The sequence below is a fragment of the Lactuca sativa genome, chromosome 5 (assembly GCF_002870075.4).
Source record: "Lactuca sativa cultivar Salinas chromosome 5, Lsat_Salinas_v11, whole genome shotgun sequence".
In the NCBI taxonomy this organism is placed as follows: Eukaryota; Viridiplantae; Streptophyta; class Magnoliopsida; order Asterales; family Asteraceae; genus Lactuca; species Lactuca sativa.
Window position 1 is genome coordinate 44,481,380 of NC_056627.2, and position 7,648 is coordinate 44,489,027.

Below are 7,648 nucleotides of genomic sequence, written 5' to 3' on the forward strand. Positions count from 1 at the left end.
TGGATTTGTGTCTGGCGGTATTCAGGTTGAAGATTCTAATGTTGCTACTTTATGTGCAGGTAAAGTAGCAGAAGATGAGAACAAGGAGAAAACCATTGAAGAAACCAACATCTCCTTGAGCTCTAAATATGTTGCTGCGAACTTAGCTGCTTCTGATCAACCTGCTGTTGAGAAATACAGGCCACCAATTTCAGTGAAGCAGAGTGCCTGTTGTAACTGTGCGAAAAGGAATAGACAAGGCATGGATAGGCCACCAGGGGCAGGAAGAAACAACTTCATAGTGAATAAAAAGACATGTTTTAACTGTGGAACACCTGGACATATTGCCCGATACTGTCCAAATCACGCATACATTCCCTACCACACACAAGGATGGCAAAACGCGCCAAGTGGGAGATACTTCAAAAGAAACCCTTCCAGGTCACGTTCAGACAATGGTGATTGGAACGCGCAGTAGGCCAATAATCAAACCCACAAGACCAAGAATCCGAATCCCAAAGGCAAGAAGGTAATGTCGGCCAAGAAGCCAAATCCAAGAGTTGCTCCTGTGAAGCCAAAATCAAAGTTATCTCTGATGGGTATTGGCTATAAGAACATCCTATGTGCTCATACAAACCCTAATGCTTGGATCTAGGTTTCTCTATTGTACATGCAATTCATCCAAGACTATAAACCCTAGATCTAATATATGATAACCAATATAACATATGAATTAGGGTTTAGATCATACCTTGAATGTTATGTAGCAATAATAATCTCAAATCCTTCTTGTATTGACTTTAGAAAGCTTAGAGTCACAAATGTCACTCCTCTAATGGTTCACAAACACCAAGAGCAAGAGGATGAAGAGGAGAAGATAAGGAGGCTGCCCAAAACGTCTGGAAACCCTAGAGAACAAGTTCACCACGTTTTTGGGGCATAAGGGTTCTATATATAGTGAGGCTATTAGGGTTATCTAACAAGGAAACCCTAATATGGATGCTTCAGCCCTAAGGAACCCATGGACTTCTTTCCATAAAGGCCTTGGACGATTTCCAATGGGTTTCCCCATAGAATTCGTCCAACCTTATAATATAAGGCAATCCATGGCCCAATTGCAATTATCTTATAATTACAATTCCAGTCCCTTAAGTTTAATTAATTTCTTTTAGCCACAAACTTAATTCTTATTAATTCTTGACTAATATTAATTAAACAATATGATTTCTCCTTTAATATATTATTCTCATAATATATTAATAAATCATATTTAATCCTTTATCTCCATAATTCATCCTATCAAGTTGCTTTGGTGAAGGCAACCCAAATGGACCATGCACCATCGGGTCAAGTACATACCAAAATAGTTATGGACTTAGACACTAATCCAACAATCTCAACGGACGACATCAAGATCAAAAGCATGTACTGAGCCACCCATCAGATCGAAAAAGAAATGGGTTAAACCCAACTACAAATGGGTTCCGAAGGCTCAATCTCCCAAATCATCCAATGATTCTAATATTTCTACATCTTCTGTTTGTGATAAGTAGGATATTGCTGTTGGGTTTTGAGCATTCTAACACTCCTAAGTGTACATGCAACCCTAAATACCTTGGATCTATGTTTTCTCTATTATACATGCAAATAAGAACTTCCAAGGTATTATCCTAATCTAGCATACACAACAATAACTATAGCAAGATAGAATACATACCTCTTTGGAGAAGAAAGTCTTCATGAAGCTAGAGTGCCTAGTGCCCCAAGTGTGACACCTCAAATGGAATCACAATCATCAAAACACTTGGAATGACTTGAGAGAAAAACCCACACTTCATGAAATCGGCTAGCCCTTCTAGTACACTCACTAGTACCGATTTTGGTGAATAATATGATGCTTATATAGTGTTACAATTAGGGCAAACCCTAATTGTCATGACTTTCCATTTCCTTGGATCCATGGGTACAAATACACCATGGAGCATCCATGGACCATCCTATGGGTTTTAGCCCAACTTGATTATCCATGGAGCATTAGCCCACTATACAAGTATGGATGATTTACACAATCAACCCATATATTTAATTAGTCTTCTTTTGATCACTTAATTAATCCTAGATTAATTCTTGATCAATACTAATTAAATAATCTTATTATTCTTATTATTAATATACTAGAACTTATAATATATTAATAACCATAAGTGTCTTATTTCTCTCATCCAAGTGCATGATGGTATGCAACCCAAATGGACCATGCCGGGTCGGGTCAAGTCTTACCAATTATAGTTATGGACTTAGACATTAATCCAACAGTCTCCCACTTGGATAAGTCTAAAACTATTATTGCGTATGACTTCAGGAACCAACCGGCAATCGTAGCTCTCAAAAAGCTTCTGTCGAACTCTGACCTTGTAGATGAACTCTGACCTTTGTCAGTGACTTGTCCATTAGATAAGGGATCATATATTCCTCCATTCTAGATATCATATGGACTGAGACATGGATTATAATCATTCTCTCTGTCCATTTGTTGTTTCCCGATTTCCGATTTATGACGACTGACTAATTGAACAAATCAAATTAGTCCTGGCCCGGCCGAGCACTTCCACTTGTCATCATCAAATCATCGAGGGGCCCACAGATATCGCTTTTATCCCGAAGGTAAAAGGAACGGATAAACTTCGACTCATATGGCTTGTTCTACTACTTGTTGAATCATACACAAAGGCACGTTTTATAGCACAGAGTTACCAAATGCGGTTTCGTGCAATCAATGTACTATCAACTCATAGTAACAACTCATATCTCTAGGTTTGAAGAATATAAGATATTATCGTCTCATGATCACTCGTGATAAAATCCATGAAGTGATTCCAATGAGCGCGGGTTGAATCCAATACTCAGAACTTATGAGCACTCATGATTGTTGTAGCCTTGTCCAACACCTTAGACCTCTACAACCCATCATGACAGTCTTAATTCATATCTACTTCCAACATATGACCGACTGTGGATGGTTTGAATAACTTAGTCATTCCGGAAGAATAACCCAGTTTATTCGGGAAGTCAAAACATGCAAAGTGAAACACAATAATAATAGAATCCTATATGGTATCAACCCTTTGAACATAAATAAAACACCTTTTATTTATCACCATATGATTACACATTATTCATTGTATACTGTTTCAGCTATCAACTTTATTCTTGAATTTAAAACAATAGTTGTCCCATGCTCCAAGCATGTACACTATGTTTTCTTAAACACTAGTCATGCCACACACCAAGTATGCATACTATGTTTGTCTATGATCTTTACTTTGTGAACTAGATCAATTGAACATAACTTCAATGATTCTCTTTTCACACTCCCAAATCCTTATTGCAAATGCAAGAATTCCAAATTCATGCCATTTACTAAAATCTATCAGATTCTAAACTTATATGCATTGATCCTCTCGTAATGATTATGTACAAAGTCATAAAGACTTGACAACAACCATTTCAGAGTATTCCAAAGGAGACCAGCTCCTTGGAAACATCTTTCTTGCATTAAGTTTCCTAATCTTAAACAGATTGAAAATTCTAACTTTGAAACATTTCCAGATTCCATTTTGACTATCACTTCTGAACAAGAGTTGCCTCCTTACAGACTATGTCAATATGGTCCTTCCAGAATTATCACTATACTTCCAACTGTCCTTGAGCAAGCAATCTTTGGTAAACCTTAGATTGTCCCCGACAATTGTTTAATCCTTTTAGTCATATCCAGTTCTAAACCTTTTCCCTTCTTAATGCCCAAGGCATTTGGAAAATTTTAGAAAGGATGAATATAGCACATGTAATCGATCCTATATCCGAAGCATATGGGACACGATTCAGGATGTCTCACATAAAGACTAAACCAGTCTTTTGCTATAACATTTCCATTTCAATTTGCCAAGTTCTCATAATTCAGATTATGAAAAGGGATGCCGTAATCATAATCGAATTTTAGAACGCAAATAATGGACCCATATACAGAATTTCCTTATGTTGAGCCATTCCAACATGAAATTCATATATATATCCTTGACTAAATGATTAAAACCTCACAATCTAAGCTTATAGATTTGAGATGAAGTATAATTCCCTCTCCCTTAATTATAGCAAAACAACTTTTCCCAATTGAGACCTTTTGTTTTCTATGATTAACATTGCTAACTTGCAATACTTAACATAATTATCATGCTCCCACTAACATGATGATTATTAGCATAACACTTATGCTCCCACTAGCTTTGACATGTACCCAGAAATCAGCTGGACTTCTAGAAATCAATACTTCATTGACTTTCTTACCAAAGTTCAGATTTCTGATGCTAGATTGTTTTGATAAAACTTTATCAAAATCATACACCTTCCCTTAGATAGCACACTTGTGTGTCTAAACAATTATGAAGAGGTATGCCGTAATCATAATGGTTAGACCTTTTTGCCACTTCTCACAAGTCCAGGTTAGTGTGCCGGTTAACCACACGCGCTCCACTAACGACTTTGAGAATGCAAATATCACAATTGCTATCTGGCTAAAATCTACTTAGTGAAAGTGTTTCCTCACCATCATTTTCATGAATCGGAGAGAAACCTTATGACACTTAGATTTACTGGTGTATGTGTTCTTATCCATGTGAATTGTCAAAATCATAGTCACAAGACAAAGATAATGACAAATCCAAACTCATATGGATTGAACTCAATCTTAACTTCTTGCCACCTGGCAGCTCAAGGGCCTGCCATTGCTTCCAAGTTGTTGTGCAACAAATTGAGAACTCTAAGAACTCATATGCAAAGCCAACTTTAATTGGAATGGGCACAGAATATGTCAACACGATAGGTTATGAACCTCAAGTTGTGTGCTAGTGAAGAACTTTAGGTTTTATTCTTGATTAGTTCTTGAGACTTTCAAGACTTTTAAGACTCCCACTGACCTCTTGACCTATAAGACTCCCTTGTCAAATATCCAAGAGATAGTGTGGATTCTAATCAAGACAAACACTTCACACAATTGACCTAAGTTGGTCTTTGTTTTATCCAAAACATCACAACTTACCAATTTCAAATGTACAAGAGTAGAAAACTTTTACTCTTACATTTGACAAGTGTTTTAAACCTTCTTTTGAGACATGTCACTCAAGTTACAATCTTGGAGTATGACTCTAAGACTTGTATTGGAACGAAGTATAACTCATCTTCTTGATTTAACCATTTCAACAATTCAAGATCTCTCTTCTTAGTCATAAGAATGCACTAAGACTTCCTTAGAGAACTAATTGTGATATGGTTTCTTAATCATTAAGATGATCACAAAACTGATACTAAAGTACTCTCCCATCTTTTCAGATTTGAGAAACTTTTATCCTTCTGCCTAATTTGATTCTTCTTATCGATCTTTTGTGGTGGACTTAATCAGTGCACAAGAATGTGTTCTCGATCCCTTAGTCCTTTACTTGACTCACACATCCATGTGAACAAGTAATTAGTCTTAATTTTTCAAAACTTGAAAGTTCTCATTCATCATGCTATACAACTTGCATGATTCCAAGTTCCGGTCCACTTGAAACTTGGGTGATGAGAATCTTTCCTTATTTGATAAATTTAGACATTACCACAAATGAAAGAATCAATTTCATACTTCCACTCTTGCTACTAATGGAATCTTATAAGCAACAAAAATTTCCACAGATGCCATTGTAAGGATATTTTAAAATAAATAAAATCAAAAATTTTCTTTTATTTTAAAACTTTGCGGAAAAAAAAACTTATCCTTACAATCCATATGAAAACTTGTTGTTATCTATTCCTAAGCAATATCTGATAACTCCTAAGAAGTAGCTCAAGAATCCGATCTTCAAACTATGCGATAGAAATCCATCTACGCCATCAGATTCAACATATTCTTTCTTTAAGTTTCTTCACTTTTTCTTTCATTCTTAAAACATCACCATGTGACCCAGTCACATCATGTATCAAGAATCTCAGAATAGAAACTTAACAGAGTTAGATAGTGGACTTTACCTGAAGTAGAGTCAAACTTATTGACTTTAACATCCTTAGGTAAATTTTGGCAGCTTCGCAACCAATGCCCCTTTCTTTGGCAATATAAACATATGGACCCTTTGATAAAGACACACAGGACTATCACAGACTTAGCTTTTCCCTTTACCATTTGGTCAACCGAATTGACTATGGCCGATCCCTTTCCATTGGGAAGAGAATGCTTTACTGGATTTCCTGTGTCACTATTGTCAATGTCCATCAAGTATTAAGGAAGTTGATCTTAACAAATAGATAAGATCATTAAGGGTCTTGTCATAGTCTGTTTCATAGGTGTCCCAAAGGAACTCACTATGTGACTTAGAAAGTGATCGAACCACCACCTTTCTCAAGACTTTGACACCCAACTCTCCCGGCTTGTCAATATGTGACTACATCTCCAAGATGTGCTCACACCTAGACCTTGCCTTGCCAATAGGGCTTGAGTGACCTTAAACTTTTCAAGAACTTGTGGGTTAGGGAGAATAATTGGAGGAGGAGAAAAAAGTATGATATCCATGGGACATCATCTTCATTAGGAAACCTTGTTTCAAGAGATTTGGGAAGATCATAAGTGTCTAAACCAGACATCTTTTGGGAGATATTCAAGATAGTTGATCTTAAGTCCTTAATATGACACCCAATATGAAATATTAAGGCTAGGACCCAACAAACTATTTTATAACTTAGAAGAGGTATGCCGTAATCCAAGCTATAAAATATTTGAAGGTAGGTGAATGACGATTCACCAATTTCCACCAAGATAAACGAAATGAATTATTAGGTTTTAATTGGTTTTGAAACTCCTAGATCTTTGAGATTCATTGAACTGTTCAATGGCATGTTTCAATCTCGAGTGTGCCCTTCAGGTTTTGTGACTGGGATGCCGAGGATCACAAAACAAGGTGTGAAGTAACCATGCAAATCACTTGGTACCCTTAATAAATTACCCCTCAATCGATGTGCCGGTTAACCACACACGCTCCATCGATACTATGATAAATATTAAGTCACCCTTTACCTACCTTGTTAAGTCCAAGTTAGTGTGCCGGTTAACCACACACGCTCCACTAACGACTTAGACAAAGTGTAAAGTGCAATTTCATGGATTAGCACCTTATTCACATTTTTCCTAAGTAACTAAGATTGGGTATTATTAAGAGTTTAGTTACTTAGTATTTTTCATTAATACTTTTAATGAAGGGAGAATTCTAGTCCTGTCAAACCCGTTCGGCTAACGACCCTCCACCAGTCAAGCAAGCGGTGGGTGAGAGTGGACACCCATTAAGTTGCCATTTTATAGGCAACAACCTTATACCCACCTTATAGACCGGCTTCGTGAATGAGGCGTACTAGCGGTAAGACTGACTTTACTCTTATACATATATATATTATTAACTTATAATATTATAAAGTATAAGGGTTGAATTTTAACTTTTAAAATTCTAAGGGCTAACTTGGAATTAAAGTATTCATACTTGAAAACTTTTCAAATTCCAAAACTTGAGGGCAAGTTTTGAAACTATTCAAAACTAATTAATTCCATAACTTATGTGTTTAAAGTAGTTTTAATCCAAAAACTCTTCAAGTT